Source organism: Parasteatoda tepidariorum, chromosome 11 (genome assembly GCF_982258835.1).
Source record: "Parasteatoda tepidariorum strain Cologne lab strain chromosome 11, Ptep-v5.0, whole genome shotgun sequence".
Classification (NCBI taxonomy): Eukaryota; Metazoa; Arthropoda; class Arachnida; order Araneae; family Theridiidae; genus Parasteatoda; species Parasteatoda tepidariorum.
In genome coordinates this window covers 83,575,303-83,598,021 of record NC_141765.1, presented here as the reverse complement: position 1 = coordinate 83,598,021, position 22,719 = coordinate 83,575,303, and the positions used below count along the sequence as shown (strand labels likewise).

At 28.7% G+C, this 22,719-nt stretch overlaps 1 long non-coding RNA gene across 1 annotated transcript in view; it reads left to right on the top strand.

Annotated features, from left to right (window-relative positions):
- LOC107445981 (uncharacterized) overlaps window positions 1-19,597 on the top strand; it is a 63,470-nt gene extending 43,873 nt beyond the window's left edge. Inside the window, exons 5-9 of the long non-coding RNA XR_015430267.1 lie at window positions 2,120-2,175; window positions 10,049-10,183; window positions 10,643-10,703; window positions 11,444-11,503; window positions 19,175-19,597. This is a non-coding gene — a long non-coding RNA (uncharacterized LOC107445981). The remainder of the gene's footprint in view (window positions 1-2,119; window positions 2,176-10,048; window positions 10,184-10,642; window positions 10,704-11,443; window positions 11,504-19,174) is intronic.
- Window positions 19,598-22,719: the final 3,122 nt, after the last annotated feature.

Below are 22,719 nucleotides of genomic sequence, written 5' to 3'. Positions count from 1 at the left end.
AGAAAGGGCAATCGTCCGCTCTTAAAATTGACATGACATGAGATATGACATGAGATATAACATGAGATAATTACACGAGATATGCGCAGAGATAAAAATATATATAATATTTTTGTAGAAAAATGTTTTTTATATTGTATAACTCAATGTTTAATATTTTTTTCTGTAACTTATAATTGATCCAGTAGAAGCATCCACGTTGAGAATCTATTTTTGCTGAAGATTGGTGGCAAGGTTCAAACTTTTTCCTACTTCATCAAGTCGCTACATTTCATATATTTTTCTTTTTGCACTATATCCTTTTTATGTTGTGGCTTCCTTCGCGAAAAGTTTCGGCAAGCTATTTGCTATAATTCGATAACGTTTTGAAGCACAATTCGAACTTGGAGGATCGATGAAAAATTTAACCAAAAGTAAATTTTGCTGAAACTTTTTATGATTTTTTTGCTAAGCGAAATAGGAAAAATTAGTAACAAATTGTGTGTCATTTTTTAGGTGTGCCAGTGTCATTTTTTAAGGGGGCCACTTTTTCAAAAATTGGAAATTTAAAGCGATTAAAATAGCTATTCATATTATTTAAATAAAGCACTTCTCAAAATATAATTTACACTACACGATTCATTTCTAAAATGCAGAAAAAATTTTCTGTACCTTTTAAGTAATTTTATTTAAAATTTAAGCATAGTATAAATAACGTTTTTATTTTATAAACATTAGCTCTTAATCTTTTAAATCAGTAATGCTAGATGCAATAAGTGTTAGTTTAGATTCGTAAAGTTTATTAGATACTGAACAAAACTGATATTATTAGGATAAATCTAGCGCAATATATTATATTAAATTATTTTTTATCAACCATAAATTAAAATTTGATGTGTAATTAAGTTTATTTCTAAATGAATCTTTGACAACGAAATTCTGTTCCCCTGAAATATTGATCTAGTGTAAAATAAAATTATTTAGAGTTTCATTATTCAAAAATGAAGAAAATATTGAAAATGTTTAAAGAAAATTAGTGAGAAATATAAAACTGAAAAAAAATAGTTACTTATTCGTAAAACAAAACTCAAAACCAGGAAATTTTCGAAAAAAACGACGATAGAAAGAGTCTATTAAAAACACTTAAAAATGCCCCTGAATAAAATCGCCGTCAAAAACAATTTAAAATTTAATTCTAATAAAAAAAATCATATTTTTTTAATTCTTAAAAGAAACCTTTATCACTGTAAATCTCGGTTTTTCGTATTGCCTGAAGTGGAGGAGATAAAAATTTTTTTTTATTCGTCATTGAAATATTATTTGGTAATTTTGTAACATCCAAGAATGAAAGAATTCTTCGGAGACCAGGATAGCCTGAATGGTAGAGCGTTAACACCATGTTTAAGTGGCCGTGAGTTTGATCCTCGTCCACCGAAGACTCCCCGTTTAGTAAATGGTGATTGGTGTACGTTATCTCGGTCGGGTCACAAAATCTTCAATGTTTCCACAACAAATGAAACTTCTGGGGGAAATGAATTGCAGCTAGATTGTTCTCTGGTTCAGGTCAAAGTTATGATCTATGGATGAATAAATGAATGGGTTAACCCTTTAAACGTGCTATGGCGTATGTGTGTCTGAAGTCGAATTCTTGGCCATAGAAGGTGCCACTGAGAAACAAGAAGCACACCCTCTGCTTAAAATTCGCTTGGTTTCACCCAGCAGGCTTGCTGGTATGGGCAAGTGGAATTGGAAGAAATAACAACAAGAATGTGGGCAATGAAATTTTCGGTGAAAATAGCATCTTTCTTGCTTTATACAAAAAGTCGAAGTCACTGATTTTGGAATACATGGTGCAATTTCGGCGGGGAAAAGTTGCGTCAGGTGGCGAATGGCAGGCAATTGTTTTATATCCATATATTTAGTCTCCCTATTTTCCCGTGTCCACTAATAATTAATCCCTACATTTAGAAGGCCAACTTTAGTTGACAGAGGTTAATACAGTATTGTAAAATAGTATTGCAGTAAAATTTTTCTTCGATCAAAGAAGCAATAGTGACCACTTATTCATATGTATCGCAAATTTATTATTATTTTAAAAGGCTGATATTTTATATTTTATTGATTACTTTGAATTTTATAGGACAGGATGTTGTCTTTATGAAGGAAAATAGTATTGTGTGATTCATCATAGCTCTGGTAAGAATTGTATTGTAGTGCCTCAATAAATTTTTAAGCCGTTCAAATCTAACGAAAGTCGGAAAGGGATTTGTGATTTACTCACTTTTTCGGGCAAAGTGGGTGGAAGGTTATGCGCGATGTCTGATAATAAAAATTTAAATAAATTCAACCTCAAATTTACTAAAATATCAGAATTTACTTATATTATGAATACTTCAAATGTATCTGGTTTATAAATAACGTGTAAATTTAAACTCAATTTAGCTTAGTTTAGTTTCTGTTTTGTTTATAAATAGTTCTGTAGAATTCTCTTTCTCGTATATTTGAATATGGTTTAATTTTGCGTGAAAAAAGATTAGTAAATTATTGATGCAAATGTTATACTGAAGCGTCTAAATAATAAATGATGCGGAATCAAATTAAGTAAAGCATAAAATTTAAAGTAAAGCGTAAAATAAAAATTGCTCGCAGTAATGCATAAAACGTAAAGTGGAAATAGAAGGTGAAAAAAGTGAAATATTTAATGATGTAGAATGTGTGTATAGTACACAATAAAACGTAAAATGAAGTAAAACTTAGAATATTTTTAGTAAAAATTATAGCAAAGAATAAAGAGTAGTAGAAAGTGAAATATCAGGAAAAGGTAAAGTGTATAAAATATGAAGTATAATGTAAAATAGTACGTAAAGAGTGTGATAAAGTGAAGAAAAAAAAGTTGAGCATAAGTATGAAATAAAGGGTTAAATGAAAGCGTAATATAAAAAAGTAAAGCTGAAAGTAAAAATCGAAAAGTACGAAAGGTGAAGCATAGAAAAAAATAAAGCAAAGTAGAAAGTATAGCTAAATAAAATTTGTAAAATATTAAGAAACATGTAAAGCAAATAAAGGTAATTTCAAGTGAAGAGTGTAATATACAGTAAAGTTTAAAATAAAATGTTAAGTATAAAATGAAATATCGAAAAAAATAAAATATCGAATAATAAAAAGCAAGAAATTTAAAAAACTTTATCATGTAGCTTGAAGTATAAAGTAATGCGTAAAGTAGAAGTTATAATAAAATGTAAAATTTAGTAAAAAGTAAAGTGTAAAGTAATGAAGACTCTAAAATATAATATAGTAAAAAATACAGCATAGCTTAAAGTTAAGTATAAAGTTGAAGCATCAAGTAAACCAAGCATAAATAAATGTATGAAGTAAAATGGAATGAGGAGTATAAACTAATTCATAAAATGTAAAGGAAACAATTAATAAAGTAATGCGTAAAGTAAAAAGTGGGAAACAGTGCAAAAATTTTATAAACTAAAAAGTAAGCGTAGAATTAAATGTAAAATGAAATGCGTGCCAAGTGGAAATTAGAAGGTTAAGTAAAACGTGAAGTATAAATTACAGCGTAAGATATAAAGTAAAACGTAAAACATAAAATGATGCATAATGTAAGAAGTGGTGCGTAAAGTATATAATTAAACTAAAGAGTAAAATGTAAAGTAAAACGTAAGAAAAAGTGTAATGTAAAGCATAAAGTTAAGCGCTAAGTATAACGTAAATTTTGAAGAGTGATGTTAAACATTTGAAATATAAAAGTAAAAATAAGAGAAAATATTAAGTTAAGTGTAAAAAAAATAGCAAGTGTGAAGTAAAGTAAAGAGTGAAATAAAAAACGTTAAGTATAAGATAAAGTATAAAACAAAAAATATATATCTTACAATATTAAGTAGAGAGAAAAGTAAAACGCATTCAAATTAAATGGCGAGTTAAATAAAAGATACAACGAGAAAGTAAATTAAAGCGTAAAATATAAATTAGAGAAAAAAATACAATGTAGTAAAAAGTAAAGTATAGTAGAAAATGAAGTAGGCCAAAAGATAAAATAAAAAGAAATATGAAGCGCTTACAGCGAAGTATGAAGTAAAGTAAGGCGTGAAGTTTAAAGGAAAGCGTAAAACGTTGCGCATGAACTAAAGAATAAAAAAAAAACGTGAAATATAAACTTAAAAGTGTGTTAATTAAAGGGGAAAAAAGTAGTGCGAAAAATATAATTAACGCTTAAGAAAAGTAAACGCAGAAAAAAGAAAATTTAACGCATTAAAGCATAAAATATTTGTAAGAAATTTTGGAAATTGAGGCATAAGGAAAAGCAAGTTCATAGAAAATTAATGCGACGAATTATAGCATAGAACACTTAAATGAAACGCATGATGAAAGTTAAAGCGTAAAATACAGTACGTATAACGCATACGGGCAAAAGTAATCCATAAAAAATAAACGCTAAAATAATAAAAATAAACGTAAAACGCTTAAAAGTAATAAAAACGTGTAAATTTAAAGAAACCGCTTGAAAGCAATGCATAAAGAAAAGTAACACTAAAAAAATTATAAACCTTAAATATGCAAAGGTGTAAAAATTAATGAAAAAGGAGAGTAAATGTAACAAATAAAAATAAAAATATACAGTAAAAAGCGTGTAAAATAAAAAAAGTAACGCGTAAATTAACAAGATAATGCGAAGTATTCGGGTAATATGAATGCGTTGAAGATTAGTGTAAAGTAAGTGTGTAAAATGAATGCAGAAAAAGTAAAAGAGCGCATAAACAAGAAAACACTCAAAAGTAACATTAAAGCATTACGAAAAAAGAAAACGCGTAAAAATAGCGAGAATTTATTAATCAAAAAATGCATGAAAGTAAAAAACACGTAATCAAAATTAGCACGTAAAAGTTACGTTTAAGAAAGTAGCGCACAAATTTCATAAGAAGAATGAAACAAAAGTAATAAATATGCATACCTGACAACTTTTAATCCTTATGAGGATGATTTTCCCCAATGGTAGTAAAATGGAATTTAAATCGCAATTTTAGGCAGAAACATACGCTGCATTTAAAAAAAGTTTATGCAGACGACCCCGACTGCATTACATATTATGCTTAATTTTCTAAAAAATAGTGGTGGTCAAAAAGTTTATAAATTAAGTTTATAAATGCAAGGAATATCTTGAAAGCATACATTTTACTACCACTCGAAACATAGAAATACAATTTTACGCCAAATGCGTATTAAGTTGGCAGGTATGAATATGATACTTCAATACTTGTGAAAATAACGCATAAAAAGTAAATTTAACGCAGGAGTAAAGGAACAAATTAAAGTATAGAAAGCGTAAGTCAAACGTCTAAAAAATTAACACGTAATATTAAATAGCACATAAAAGTAACACCTCAAGACGTAACTTGCAAAATTTAAGAACGTGTAAAAGAAAGGTTATGCATTGCTATGTTATACGCTTAAGAGAGTAATACGTAAAATTAACAATAAAATGTAACACATAAAGAAAAGTAAAATTATAATATCGTGTTGTTCGGAAAGTAATTTCGTTTTTCGAACCGAGGATTTAGTTGTATTTTTTCGAACCCAACTTCACAGTTAAGAAGCATTATCATTATATGTTTTGAGAGCTGACATAGTAAAGGCTTGTGTGTGCAAAAGTTCAATTAATTCTACGCAGTAGTTTTTGGTTGGTGCCCTTCTAAATATGAAGAGTAATAAGCAGCCGTCATATTTTACTTTTGTGCTATAGAAAAGGTAAAAATGCTGTTCATGCCCGAAAGAAATTAACTGATGTGTATGGAGAAGATGTGTTGACAGTACGCCAGTACCAGAACTGGTTTGCAAAATTTCGATCTGGCAATTTTGATGAAGATGCACCACGTTCTGGAAGGCTGGTTGAAGCTGATAATGACACGATAAAGACATTAGTTGATGCAAATCGGCAAATAACAACACGTGAGATCGGTGATAGTCGAATTCAACTGTTTAAAACCACTTGAAAGGCCTGGGTTTAACCTCGAAGGTCGATATAAGGGTTCCCCATGTTCTCACGGAGAGAAATTTGTGTCGTCGCATTGACGTCTGTGATTCGCTTCTCAAACGTCACGAAAATTATCCATTTTTGAAGCGCATCATTACTGGGGACGAAAAATGAGTTGTTTATAACAATGTCAAACGCAAGAGATCATGGAGCAACGAAGATGAACCGGCTCAAAGCATTTCGAAAGCCAATATCCATCAACAAAAAAAAAGATGCTGTCTGTTTGGTGGGATTTTAAAAGATTTTTTATTTGAGCTTTTACTGGATAACACAACAATTAATTCGGAAGTCTGCTGTCGCAAGCTGGACAAACTGAATGATGCACTTCAACAGAAAAGGCCAGAATTAATCAACAGAAAAGGTATAGTGTTCCACCAAGATAATGCGAGATTCCATACAAGTTTGGCCACTCGCCAAAAGCTTTTACATCTTGAATGGGATACGCCGCCACACCCACCATTTTCTCCAGATCTGGAGCTTTCGGATTATAGTTTATTCCGGTCAGTTAAAAATTTTTTGGACTGTGAAACCTTTACTTCAAATGAAGAGGTCTAAAATCAGCTGGATAAGTTTTTTGCCAGCAAAGACCAAACATTTTATGAGCGTGGAATCATGCTACTACCAGAAAGATGGCTAAAGGTGTTGGACCAGAATGGCCAATATATAATTTAATAACATATTTATTCATTATGCGAAAATTGTCTTTCATTTTCCCAAAGAAAAACGAAATTACTTTCCGAACAACCCAATATAATTACGTGTTGAATTAAGTATAATCCACAAGAAAACTGGACGTCTAAATGTAATGTTTAAAAAAAGTACGTGAAAAAGTAATGCATAAGAAGAGTAAGGGAGAAAAATTTTATAACGCATAACATAAAAAGCAACTTTCAAGATAAGAAAACGCGTTAAAATTATGCATAATAAATTTAAATGCTTAAAAATAACGTATGAAAAAGTAAACCTGTATAAGTAACGAATAGGAAAAGTAAAATAAGCGAGTAAAAGTAATACATGCAGTACGTAATCTAGTAAAAGAGAAGTAAGGAGTTGCAATAAAGTGTTTAAGTGACGAATTAAAAGATAAAGTAGCAGGAGTAACGTATAAAAAAAATCTAAAATAATGCATGTGAATAGTAAACTCTTAAAAGCAACGCATAAAGAAACGTAACAAGTAAAAGTATGCGTTTGAAATATAAACGCTCAAAAAGTAACGCTTAAAAGAGTAAACGCGAAAAAGTAACGTACAAAGAAATGTAAATCTTAAAATATAAAATAAAATGTGTATAAGTCGATACATAAAGAGAAGTAAAGCGTATAAGTAACGCATGAAGAAAAACAAAATATAACGCATAAATTAACAAGTGCAGCTCGTAAAAATAGTGCATACAAAATGTAACAGTATCGCTAAAAAAATATCGCTTAGGAAAAAATAACGCATAAAATATAACACGGAAAAGTAAAGCATAAGGAAATAAGAAGGCGTTAAAGTAACTGTTAAGGAAAAGCAAGGCTTAAAAACATCACAAAGAGGACTAATGCATAAAATATAAAAACGCAAAATGCTGTAACACAAAAATTAGCGTATAAGAAAGGCAAAAGTATCGCATAAGAAAAGTACCGCAAAGAAAATACTAACGCGCAAAACATAACGCATATAACTAGTAAATAACGCATGCGAAATGTAAAAGTAAACGACTAAAGTAACGAGAAACATGCACTATGTATTAAAGTTATGCATAACAAAAGGTAAAAGTAACTCATTAAAAAAAGGAAAATATAAATTAAGTAAAAAATGTTGAATTAAATAATAGCAAATAAAAAAGTAGCGTGTAAAATTATAAGAAATGTATACGCGTGAAAGCAATGTTTAAAAAGAGTGATTACGTAAAAGCAAATCATAAAATAACGTTTAAAATATAATGCGTATAACAAGTGAAAAAGTAACGCATCAGAAAATTAAACGCGTTTAAGCATCCCGTATCAAACGGTAATATGACTTAAATGTTTTAATTTCTCATAAAAGTCAACAACCGCAGTTTTGGTATAGTTTGTCTAAAGTAAGAACTCCCCTAGTCATTCGTCTGGACTCGTGGCGGTGACTATGGCAACGAGCTGTAAATTTCGAGTAGGGTCATTCTTTAGAACAGATTTTGGCTCGGTCTTTTAGGTGAGAGAATGGGAATCTTTTTCTTCGATCTATTGTGTTAGCCCCAGAATAAAGCAAAGCAACCCTCCCTGAGATGCGCTATCCTTTTTTCCATAGCGGCAGCCGGCCTGAAACTTTGTGGCGGGGGGAGTTCTTACCACAGACAAGCTATACTATTCTCACATAGCCACAAACTCAACTTAGTACAAGGACTTTCATTTTAGACGGCTCCCAGGTATTGCTGCGAATGACTCGATTCTGCTGCTTTCTGTCGAATCTGCAGGCGAAAATTATTTATACTGAGTTACTATTAAAACATTTGCTTTTAAATAGCATTGGTATTAATTCATCGACCTCCTATATCGTATGGACCACTTGGCCGACCCCTGCTCTGATACATTGCTTTAGTTACTTCATTGATTAGAATTAAAAAAAAAAAATTCTTAGTGAAATATTTATTTATAGCAACAAATTAATACTATAACAATCTTACACTGAGAAACATAAATATGTTTAAAAATCGAGAAACATGTTTGGAATTTATCGTAAATTAAGTTAGTTTATTAGAAGAATAGAAATCAGGAATAAAACTTTTCTTTGGTTTACCGGCAATATTTTATGTGACCATCACGTGCAGTGAAGATATTACATTCAACCTTCAAGTAATTTTGGCTAGAATTATTGTAGAATTTGGCTTCATTCTCGACAGAGCCATTTAACAGAATTATTAGGCTTCACATATTTTAAGTATGATGTAAAAAAAAAATTAGCAATAGAAAACAATAGCAAAAATGTTTTTTTCAAACTACTTTTTTTTTTATATATATTTTAGCACAAATATAATTCCGATTATCTAACAGATTTTTTTAGCAACTATTAGACTGTTTCTAATATTTAAAAGAAAAATTAGAAATTTTGATCGCAATATTAACTGGAGACCCTTCGGTCAAATGCTTTTTTTTCTGGTTTGCAATATTCCATATCATGGATGGCAAAAACTGTCATCAATTGATGTTTGTCGTCGATTTGGTTTTCAAATCCTGCCTATATACGTGTTTCAAGACGTCACAAAATACTTCTTCAGTATTTATATTTATATTGAAATCACCGTCAAGGCAGTAATTATAAGTTAATAATAAAAAGAATATAAAAATACTTTAAATTAATATCATGTAAATGCATTGAGAATGACTGCTGGTGAAAACAAAAAGAAATCTAGGAAAAATTATCAAACAGCAGCGGTCGCCATAGCAACGCGTGCAATGACGACGCATGCGCACTGTTGACTATTATTCTTGAACGCAGTTGAAAAGTGTGATGACGTCCAAATAAAGTGCGCACGCTATAAAACCCAAAACAAGACCCATTTTGCCAATAGGTAAAAAGCAACTTCCTACGAATGTAATAATTATAAATATTTATTTTTGACAATAATTTGGTTCAAGTGTTATGCTCTAACTAAGTATTCTGTAAATTATTTTTGATTTTAAAAAGATATCAAATTCAGCAATACAATGCATTATTTGGCAAACTTTGAAGGAATGGTGTAAACAAGCCTCGGTAAATCTTAACGATATGCTTTACCACAAGAATAGTTAAATTATATTCTTTTATTCAGGTTAAACTTTTATTGATCTATTGTTTAATGAGTTTTATTATTACTCTTAAGTTTTAATGAGTTATACTGATTTTATTTGAAAGTTTTCAATTATCATAAAAGTGGTTATTTTTCAGGATCTTAAGAAAAAAGTGTATCTTTTTGCATGTTTCTCACACTTAATTTTTAAATCATGTAATTTTTGCAAGTTTGCTTTCAATCTCCGGAGAAATGAATAATTTTTTACACATTATTTTAATGCAACATATTTTTGTTTTTATAGGATTATTTTGCTCAGTTGTCCGAGGGCCCGTTTGGATGTTTTTAACATGGTTAATCGAGTGTGAGAACTGCTAGACATATTTAGATGCTGACATATCAAATTGGAACAATTTTGACGACTCTTAAAACTTTTGCTGTAAGTATAGCATTTTTGTTCCTTCTTATTTTTTTAACTGCTTTATTTTTTTGCTGTAGACTATTAATTAAACTATATTTATATGCGGTTGAAACCGATTTTTGCAGCCTTAGGCTGCACGGCAGTGGAATAGTTTACTTCTGACCCTTCTTGTATAGGTCAAAATCCGATATAATTATCTGCATTATTCTGTTCTGATAAAATCCTCTCTAATTCAAAAATAAATCTTTCTCTGTGTCGAATAAAAAGCCATATTCCAAAGAATTTATAAAAGTTGGAAGTGCCAGCAGCATTCTCATTTTTTATATTTTCATAAAGGTCAAATTGAGAAAACAAACAATAAAGAATAATTTAGTTTACTAATAACAGAGTAGATTAAAACTGGAATTCCCTATTCTTTATAAAATAACGTGATCCCAGAAAATGTTCCATCCTTAACATGTTTGACACCTTTTTCAGGTAAAGAAATAGTGCAGAAACCACTTCAAAATTACCAAGGAGAATAACATTGAAAAAAAAAGTTAGTGCAATATAAACTTGTTAACTTTTATATCATTAACAATTTTGAGTCTGTATTTTTCATTGTTTGTGTCTTTCATCCCTTAAGATTAAATTCTCCTCTTTAAGAATGAACTGAAATTAGTTATGAATTTCCAATTTTGTAGCATTTTGTAATTTATGAATAAAATGTGCGTTATCTTTAACATCAAAAAGAGGATATATTTCTAACTATATGGGGCCGTTCATTTAAAGTGTTTTTTTTTCCTTCAATTTTGGACACTTAGTCACCGAAAATAAGCAAATCACATCCTATGCTTAAGTAAAAAAGTAACAACGCACCATCTTGCTCTAATTGTAGCTCTTCTTGAAGTAATCGAAGTTTAGAATTCAAATAAATAAGGTAATTTTTCAAAAAATAAAATCAGTGAATATTTCAATTCATTTTATGAAATTTTGAGAAGAATATTCATTATTTCTGTTAAAACTCTTGAACTATTAAGCACATAACAGCAATTGTTGTCGAACTTTTATTTTAAATTTGAAGTTATTTTAACTGCTATTTTTTTTAAGAAAATTTTTTAAATTTTTTTTATTTAAATGTCTTACGCATGCATGGCTCATACCCCATCTGCTATTTTTCAGAAAAAATAAGTGAATCACAAGCCCCAATTCCTTTTATGTTTGCATAATGCTTGAAAGATCCCTATAATGTTGCATAAGTATTAATATAATAATAATCAATATGTGATATATTTTCAGCTTTCGAAAACTTCCTGAAATACGATTTCAACCATGATTCGACATCTTAGCTTTTTAAGGGTAAGTAATATAAAAGAAGAGTTTAACAATTTTCGAGACCATATCAACCGCCATTTATATAAATTTTTAAGAAATGAAAAAGAATACGCTATATAAAGGCATACATTAATAACAAACATCATTTCATATACTAAAAAGAAATGGCATTCAAAACTTAACCTGGGCAACATATATGTCAATAATAAAGCAGCAGTTTTCATTCAGAATAATTTTTAGACCTTCGAATTATGTTAAAGCCAATTTAAAAAAAAGAAAAGGCTTTTATTACATAAATAAAAATCAGCAATGCATGCAAATGGCTGCGAAATAGTGTTACAAATATCAAAGCATTTTGCTGTATACACATTAAATAGAAAATGATAAATACACAAATATGAGGAACACTATAAATGTAAGTTCACCTTAAAAAAAATTTATTTCAATCGACCATCATCTTTATCGATTACAAAAGATAATCTCTTACGCCATTGTCAGATGACCGCCCGAATCATTTTAAGAGGTAATTGGTCCCCTTTACGCAATAAAGAAGCTTTGAGGGAGTCTGTGCTGCTCAATATTTTTAGACTAGAATCCCCCAAACGCAATACTCTAGAGCAGTGATTCTCAACCTTTTTTTTGTTGCAGCACACTTTTAACGATTTCGAAATTTGATGGCACACAATGAAAAAAATTTGTTTAAAAGTTGTTTACTTACCTATAATACACTGTGTTAAATAGTTTGTGATAATAATTTTGAATGTGAAATAAAATATGTACTACAAAAGCACATTTATTAAGGGATTAATTATTTCTTTCGACTAATTTTTTATTAGTAACAGTTTTTTTTTGCTACTTATTAATTGTTAGCTTGTTTTCCATAGTTATTAACTGTTAGTTTTTTTACATTAATTATTATTTTTTGTGATTTCTTGTTAGTTAGTTTTTTGCTAATTATTAATTCTTAGCTTTTTTTTTTTTGCTAGTTATCCTTTGTTAATTTGTTTTTATAATTATCAATTGCATAGCTTACTTTAATGATTAGCTTTTATTTTCGCTTGGAAGTTAGTATTTAGCTTGTAATTAAGCTTGTAATTAGCTTGTAATTAGCATGTAATTAATTGCCTTTGTTAATTAATAATTTTAATAGTCATTAAATTTCCTACTAATTTCAACATTTTTTAGAATTGTGTGTCAAAGACAATTTAAACACTTCCTTCTTATTTTAAGATTGTCAGAGACAAGACAATCGACCACAAAGAGATGTTCACGTGGTTAAAGCGTAGAAAAATTATAAAAAGTAGGTATATATATATATATAATATTATATATCTATACACTTTTCTTTAGTTTAAACTTTACTTATAATAAAAAAAGCATTATAATTTTTATTGTATCAGTTCTAATATTTGGCGGCACATTTTAAGAATTCGGCGGCACCCAAAAGTGCCGCGGCACAGTGGTTGAGAATCACTGCTCTAGAGGATTTAGATCTGGTGAAGGGGGCCAATCTTCTTGCTTAATAAATTTCAGACAATTGACATGGAGCCAAGCTTATGTTGGTTTGGCTCCGTGTGATGATGCAGAATCTTGCTTAAATATCCTTTTTTTTTGGCATGCAATCTGTCAGCATGTAGTAATAAGTATTTGCAATATTCAACATCGTTTTTTACCTTTTTATCGATGAATTCCAGAGAAAATTTTCCGTTATTTGACATTGCAACCCAAACCATTACAGAATTCTTGTACTGAAAGCGTTGAACAGTTCTTACACTTTCAAGTATAGCGTCGAAGGTTGCTGAATATACAACATTATTTTTAGTATTATAACTTAGTTGTGTGCAAAATATTTACTCATCAGAAACTAATCACCAGTTTGTTACTGTTAGATCAGCGATTTCTTGCTTTTTGCAACCTTCTTAATTTTTGATCAGTTGTCAAACCATGAACATTTCTTTTGAGATGAGGACGGAAACTCAGGTCTCTATTTGATATAACTTGCATAGTTCTTTGACTCACCTTCTCTTCTGTAGCCATTTTATTAGTAGAGAGCTGTGAATTTCTTTGTATCTTTTCATGAATTCTTTAAGTGTTCATTTTTGTAAGAAATGAGAGTGAACTACCAGATCTAGATCGAACTTTCCAACTATTAGAATCCAAAAACGATTTATAGTTCTATATAATATAAATGTTCTATTTAACCCAAGAGATTTCAAGCGCTTGAGGATTTCTACCTGCAGAAAATCCGTGATCGAGAAGCTGTTTAACCATCAATCCTTTCTATTCCATCTTTTAAAGTTATTCTAAATGTTTTGCTTTAATCAAGAATCGTCTGCACTTGCAGAAAGCGCCAATCGCAGGTATAGTCAGAGAAAAACTGTTTTACCAAACGATTAAAATTAATTCCAATTTTTTTAAATCTAACAGTATTTTGTAACCACCCTGTAAAATTATTAATTTTCCTGCTGAAAGCGTTCAAGGTTTTGAGAAAAATTGATTGAAATTTTTTGATCAATGTAACAGAACCTGATAGGGAACTGTGTTTTCTAATAATGATAATAAAACCATCTCCAGATTAATATCCGGTGGAAATAAAAGAATAAACGTTTAATTGAAATGTCTCGTTAAAGAATGGTACATTATCCAAGTAAAATAAAATTTTTAAAATAAATCTCAATGAAGCAAATCATTAAATTTATAGAACTGTGATTAAAAATTGTTGTATTTCGACATAGTCCTAAACTGAGGTGAAAAAAAAAATAATTATAAAGCGTAAAATAGATATGATTTAATCATGAGCAACTAAGTAGAATTTTCTTTGTCGTATCCTCGATTAAGATCTAATTTTCATTAAAAAAATAATAAATTAGTGAATTTAAGGCATAAATGTTTTACTGAATCATCCCGATATTAATCGTGCGCAAATCAAATTTAAGTAAAATAAAGTAAAATTTAATATAAAGAGTAAAATAAGAATTGCATATATTAGTAATGCTTAAAATATAAAGTATGGACACTTTTTCTTTACTAAACATTTTACTCTTTTCTTTCTAAACATTTTAAGTAAAAATAAACGAATAAATTAAAAAGTAGAAATTATAATGAAAAGAGTAGTAAAGAGTAATGTACCGGGCAAAGTAAAAGAGAAAATATGAAGTATAAAGTAAAACATGAGTAAAGTAAAGCGAAAAGTATAAAATGCAAAGTATATAAAAAAGTTAAACATAATATAAAGTAACGTAATGAATAAAATATAGCGAAAAATATAAAGCATGTTTAAAAGCGCGAAGCAAATAAAGGGTCAGATAGCGTGAAGTATATAGGATAGGAAAGTGTAAAGCAAAGCGATAAATAAAGTAAAATATGGAATAAACGTTAATAAAGTAAATTATAGAATAACGTAAAGCAGTATAAAATAATGTAATCATACTGTAAATATTATAAAACGTGTAAAGAGATATAAAATAATAATGTTAATAATAGCATAATATAAAATAATGTAAGGCTTAAAATGTAAGTGTAACCTATAAAATATAGTAAAAAGATTGAGTGAAGTATAAAGTATAAAAAGTTAATAGAATACAATATCGTATAAAGTAAAGCGTATAGTTTGAGGTAAATTTTGAAAAAGAAGCGTTTTGCAAACGAAGCGCAAAGTGTGATGTAAAACATAATATAAAGTTAAAATTAGATCTTCATTTAATCTAAATTTAGTCTGGTCTAGGAAAAAAGCGTAATGAATTGTAAAATGGGTGTAAAGTGGATATGAATAGTAGTGTAAATTAAAGTACAAAGTAGATATGTTAAGTAAACTAAGTTTGAAGCGTATAAGAATTAAAAGTTGAGTCTAAAGATAAAGATTAAAAAAAATAATAAGTGTAAAAAATAAAGTTTATGCATGCATAAGAAGAGTACCACCTAAAAAAAAACTCGTAAAATATAAAGTAAATGTAATGCGTAAAATGAACTCAAAGAGAAAAATGACGCGTAAAATATATTGTAAAATCTGGAGTAAAGAATAGAGCAACGCATGTAAGTAAAAATAACACATAAGAGAAAATAACGCGTGAAAGAATTGCCTTACAAAATGAAACGCGTAAACATGACGCATAGGATAAGTAAAAGTAACGCATTAGAAGAATAAACTCTTTAAGGATACTAAAACTAAAAATAAATCTATCGAGTAAATTAGATTGCATTTAATGAGAAAAAGACATTAGAAAAGTAAAAGTAACGCATTAAGGAAGTAAACGCATAAAAAGAACTTAAAAAGCATAAATGTAAAGCAAGAAAAATAGGACATAAATATATATATATCTACGCGTAAAAGTAATGCGTAAAAATTAATGTGCCACACGAGACAAGTAGAAGCGTAAATATAACATGTAATGAAAAGTAAACAATACTAAAGTAAACAGCGCATAATATGATATAACGCGTAAAATATGATATAAGTGTTGAGATAAAAGTAATGCATAGTAAAATGAACGCGTTAATTTAACATTGAGTATAAATAAAAGCAGTAAACGCGAAAAGTAACGCATTAAAAAAGTAACGTGTGAAAGTTAACATGAGAAGTTTGCAAATAAAAGCATAAAAAAGTTACACTGAAGTAATGCAATCAGAAAAGTAATGCGTTATTTAGAAAGAATTTGTAAGCAATGAGAAACGCATTCGAGTAAAAATTACGTATAATTAAAATAAACGCGTTAAAGTCATGCTTAAGGAAATCAATGCTTAGCTCACAAAAGGTTAAGAAAAGTGAGATGAAATATAGAGTAAAGAAAGAAGTAGAGAAACGTGGAAAAAACGCATGAGGAAAATAAATGCACAAAAACACCGCCTAAGGCATGCAAATTTAACGGTTATTAAAAGGAACACTTAGAAAAATATGAAGCTAAAAAGTAATGCATAGGAAGATTAAACGAATAGCAAACGCATAAAGAAAACGAAGGCATAAAAAATACAAGAAATTAAAAATAACGTGCAATTGAAAACGCGGTCAATTTAGTAACGCATGAAAGCAACTATATAATATAAAATAAACGCTTAAGAAAAGCATACACTAGAAGTAAAGCAAAGAAATATATATAAATATTTTGTAAGGTAAACGCGGGAATCATGGGTAAAATTATAACGCATTGAGAGAAGTAACTGGAAATATGCAGAGTAATGGAAAGCGTAAACTATTTATTAAAGAATAGAGTAGAAAAACGGAAAAAAGTAAAAGCAACAGATAAGAGAAATAAACAAGTAAAAGTAACCTACAGAGAAAAAAAAAGTCAAGTTAAAAGCGTATAATAGGTAAAAAATAATATATAACGCGTAAAAAAGTAAAGTTTACATTGTCTGTAACTAAAACACTGTCGTCTAACGCTGAAAGAAAAGTAAAGCGTAATACATATTTACGCTTAAAATAAAAAGGAAGTAAAAGTGGAAAAGTAAGGCATAAAAAAAGTAAAAATTAATTTATAAGAAAAAATCAACAACAAAAAAGTAGAATGTAAAATGTAATGCATGTAATAAGTTTGTAAAAGTAACACATAAAAAATTAAACGCGTAGAAGTCTCACCACAAAGAAAAGTAAACATAATAACTCGCAAAATTAAGTTTAATGTGCAATATAAGAAAACTAACTAAATTGACGCATAAGAAAATTATAAATAACGCATAGTATTAAGCGCTTAAAAGTAACGCATAAGAAAAGCAAACATGTAAAAATAACGCATATGAAACAAAAGAAAAACTATATCGTTACTCATTCATATGTTAAAGTAAATAAGGATTGAAAAGAAAAATCGTGTATAAAGATTTCTTTATTTCAAATGTTGATATCTATTGATATAAATAAAAAGAGAATCAGCATTGACATCTAAACTGAATAATTAAACAATAAATTAAATGTACAATGTTAGACTTAAACTTGTGATGTTTGGTTATATAGAATCTTTTTTCACGCCCTTTTATATGCCTGTGAAGGAATCAGTCATTTTTTTTCTTATCGTAGAGAGTCGATGTCATTGAAATAATAAAGAATTTAATTAATGAACACAAACATCAAAGTATGAGAGAATAATCTATATTGCATCTGCCAACTTTTAAAAAAAATTGTGGATACCTGAGATTAGAGTTCAGTTAGGGGAATAATTTTTAGATTTCACAAATTAAGTCACTTTAAGGTATTATGAAAGAATATATTGAATTAAATTTAGTGAATAATTAGTTAAACATACAAAAATTGTTAGTCTTTTGAACAAGCGTAATTATGCTCATAGCAACAATCACTACATTTAACCAGACAAAAATAAATTACAAATTTACATCTTTTTAAAAAGAATTGTTTTAGTTTTTTTTAAAAAAAACATTTCAAACTGATGGTTTAACAGTAAAAGTTTTTCGATAATGATTTGTTATACATTTCATATTCATGTTTAATTGTTTTTATATAATTTAGTAAATGGTTTTCAAACAGATCATTATTAAACTAATGTTGCAGTTAAGAATTAAAAAAAATTTCGAGTAGGGGAGAGTGGGGTCAATTGTAACATTTTTTACTTAACTATTTTTAACTAACAAAAAATCCAATATATTATTAGTATTAATTGACAGACGAGTAAAGTAGACTATCCTCTACTAGAAAAAAAATAAATACCTGATTTTAAATATTATTATATTAGTTATTAACAATTTTTGACAGTCGTGCAGTTGTTACAATTGTCCCCACTTACGGGGTCAATTGTAACAGTTCATAAATTCAACTAAAACATAGTTAATTATACATATTATCATAGTTGTGATATATTTTTTTATTGATCAAAATAGTAGTGATATTTTAGGAGTAAAAATAATAATGAGCAGAAACCTAAAGGGTTAAACTTTTAACTTTAAGGGGTTAAAAATTTTAATTTATGCTGTGAAAGGTGACAAATAAAATAATGCACATTCAACATAATATAAATGATATAGGAAACTATTGGTGGTTCTTAAAGAGTTAAGTAATGGTTTGTAAACATAAGATTATTTATTTTCAGCTGTTACAATCGTCCCTTTACTTATTGTTACAATTGTCCCCAAGACGCCATTTCAGCTTCATTTGTTAAAAACAATGCTAGTTAATTAGCGAAACTAATCTTTTTTTTTATTGAAATGTTAATTAAAGTGTCCACTTACATATTCGGTTACTAATTTTTATTTGTTTAAACAAAATTACTTTGTTACAATATAATATTCTAATACCAAAAAAAGTACTTGCGTGGCGTGAAAATATCTTTTGTGATGTAACTCTTTCAAAAGTACATAAAAATGGTTGCCATCAGGGGTGTACATGTAGATTTATTAAATACACCTTGTGCGCCACCTAGGAACCAAATCTAGAACCCGACACTCGAAATTTTTGCTCTGTTACAATCGTACCCTGTTACAATTGACCCCACTCTCCCCTACACTTGCTAATAAAATTTTGAAATGCTTAATGGTACAATTACGATTAAAAGTACCTTTATTCCGTTAAGGTAGAGGGAAAGCATTTGACCATGGCCTTGCACCACACAGTATGGTGGTCTCAAGTATGGCTTCACTTTTCTGAAGTTCTCTTTTCCTCTCTCTACTCTATAAATAAGAAATAATGGTTTTTGCAAACATTATGAATTGTAAGAGCATGTTACAAAGAGGTAATATAGTGTATTTTCATTACAGGATCTTAAACGGAATAGACTTGTAACAGTGATTGCTGAAATCGATAAGTCGCAGAAGTATTCAGAAGATTATGGTTTGCTATAATTCTACGTATGCCACCTTTGTCGTTGCGTTATTTCTATTTATCTAAGAACAATTCAATTTAAAATTTTCATGAAACTGAAAGTGTGAACATTCAATTCACTTCACCGGAGAGATTTGATTGCGAAACTTTCATTGAAAAAGGATCATTAACTATGAGGTTAAACGTGAACAACTTTCGTGCATATAAAGACCGAAGTCTGTAAAGGCAGCCAAGATAACTTATTAAAATTTTTGTTTATACTTTATATTTTGTTTATACTTATATTTTTATTATTATTATTTATACTATATATTTGATCTTCTGATTCTTGTGAATTTAATTAAAATGTATTGCGTGTGTGTTTCTTCCTTTACCCCTAAAACATGAAATAAGGTATTGAAAACAAGAATATTTTTACTCTTTAATATATTCTTGAAGTAACATATCCTAAAATCAGCATCTTAATTTTATCGAAGTAGGAGTTAAATTTCTGATGGCGTGATAAAAGTCGTTTTTTTAACTTGCATGAACATAATAGGCAATAATTATTTGGCAATCACTTTATTTTGTAGCTTTATTACAAGTAATCAAGCTTAGTTAGATAAGGGATATACTATATCAAACATTAATTACAACTGAACATAAATTATAAATTGACTTATTGCAGCTTAAAAAGGGTCCCTATAAAATACTAAATCTAGCAATTACTTATATAAACGATATATTAAATATTGGAAAATTGCCATTTCTGTAAACAAAGAGAAAATTGTAGTAGTAAACGCGAAATAATAAGACATACAAAAAAAGCTGAAGTTAAATACTTAAAAACAGTGCACAAAGATAAGGATCCATTTAATTATGTCAGTAAAATTTTAACTTAACCTGCCAAAAAAATTGTAAGTAAAACAACGTACAAATCTAATACATAGTACAAAAAATTGAAACATATTATTAAGCACTAAAATTACAATATTTATATTTAAAAAAAAAATTTTTTAGAAGGCCTACATAATGTTTTCAAAGAACTAAGACAGCTGTTCTTAAAATGTTAAAAAAAGTCGACTTTTTAATGGAAATTCATTCTTTAGTCATCACGGCAGCCATCGAAATAAACTGATACATGTTAAACGTCAAGAAAATTGAACAATTAAAAGTTTGTTGAACTCATATTTTACTCCAGTTAGAGAAATTACTGAAGTATTAATACACTCGATTCAATTCAGTATTCTATAAGGTTTTGGAATTCATTCGAAAAAATCGTTATTTTGACTTATTTTTTCATTTAATTATTCTTGGTTTGAATTATTAAATGCAACATATAGAAATGATATTAAAAACTATTCAAATTAAAAACAAAATAGGAACTCAATTGGAAAAATTTTAATGGTTGTTAATTGACTTTTTTTTAAATTTTTACCTGTTAGGCAATACTCTTGAAAAATAAAATTCAACCTGAAGGAAAATTTGAAATTCCGCATATACCTAAATATGTTAAAAAATCAAAATAACTAAACTTCTAAATTTTAAAATAATTCCTTGCCAATGAAGGAGCAGGGAATTATACTCTTATTGACGTCATCACACACGCGACGCCACGTACCATGCGGCAAAAGCAGAAAAATTGCCAATATTAGTTTCCTAATTAAAATAACTCAAATACTTGGTCAAGGTTCGCTAAATAAATAAATACGCACTATTTCTTACCCTTTTGGTATTGAATAAAAAAAAATATACCAAACTTTTTGAAAAAGTCGGATTTTATTATGACAATATCAGTGTAAATATGCTTTTTTTCCCCCTTCTTTTTAATCAGTTATCTTAAAATCGAACCTGATGCTGTGAAGACAAGGTATTTTGTTTTCCATACATACTATTTTAGTAAAATACAGATTATATAATACTAAAACGTCATAGCAAAAAAGTTTATCGATTTAAATTAAACGTATTGTAATTTTAATCTACATAGTAAAATATAGATGCTGTAAAAATTATAGCACAAATCACTTAAAATTATTTCACAGTTTCAATGGCTACTTGTACCCTAAAAAAGAGAAGAAATATCTTAACAAAACTATTTACTTTCTAGCTTATTTTCTAGAATAATAGTAAAATATACCTGCCTACCCAAACTTATTAAATATTAATAACTAAGCTGCAGACTTTAAAATTCTATAAGTTTTGGTAATAACAAATAATTTAATTTTATACAAGCTAGAACGGTTTTGTTATCAGTTTTTTTCAGGTTACAAACAGGTATGAATATTTTTAAAAACTAATTTCTATTTTCTCAAATAACGTCATTTTGGCGATTGTCGGCATTCCACAGCATTTGTTTCTTGAATATCGTGTTGACGATGTCGGTCAACATTGTACAGTGTTTGTAAATGTTGAGAGATATCGATCGACGTTCCCCCAACGTTTTTACAATATAGAACGATATTGTTTCGCGATATTGAATATACGTTATAAAAGTCCATTTTTATATAGTACAATGTTTCGCTACTATATTGTACAGTGTTCAAAGCTAAGTTTTTACTATATCGTTTTTGTGAATTGTGCTACTTGGGTAAAACATTGATTCGTCGATATCTAGCAGAACTGAAAAAAGGCAAATCAGCAGCAGTTGACGTAAAGATTTCAATTCTCGATTATATGAATATGGTATAAGGAATTGCTTCAAAAAACCTGAATTTCTATTTTCAGATAAAAATCAAATTAACGAAGTAGAAGATGATTGGTATATCGATCTTAGTGATAACGAATGCAAAGTTGTATCTAATGGACATGTTTCTCTTAATGAATTTATTGTCTTTGGTGATAATCTATTAACAACGGAAGTAAAAGACATTAATGACATCGCTAATGAAATGGATGATGAGAACGTGGTGGATGATACTATTTACAATTTAATTCTGCTCCCGAAACTCCCTTATCCCATTCATATGGATTTTATTGAATTTTATTTTATTGAAATTACATACATTTGCTGACTTGTGTGCTCAATATATAGGCTTATAAGTCATTGTCAAGTAGAAAATACAGATAGAACAATTCAGAGAAAGACATCACAAAGAATACATCCAGGGTTACGGCGGGATTCGAACCATTCATATGGACTGGAAAAACTTTTTTTTTAAATACGTGGGCAAATACAAACATGTGATTATTTTGTAAGAAAATAAATTGTCCTTAGGTATGTTAAATTTTTTCTTTGCATAATTATAGTAAATACCAAAACAGTATAAATATTAACATTTAATCTTAAGAAACATATTTATTGATGTTGTCACTTCAATTTGCGTTGCGTCTCTTTTACTTATGCGCTTTTTTCTGTTGGGGCCCCTTACACCGGTGCATAATTGACAGTTCACTGTATTTCGCTTTTGGCAATACAAGTGAAATAAGTCAATTGGTACAAGAAAATTTGGTATTAAATTCAAATAGTGTTGGGAAGAGTGTAAAATTTGCTCTTGTATCCAGG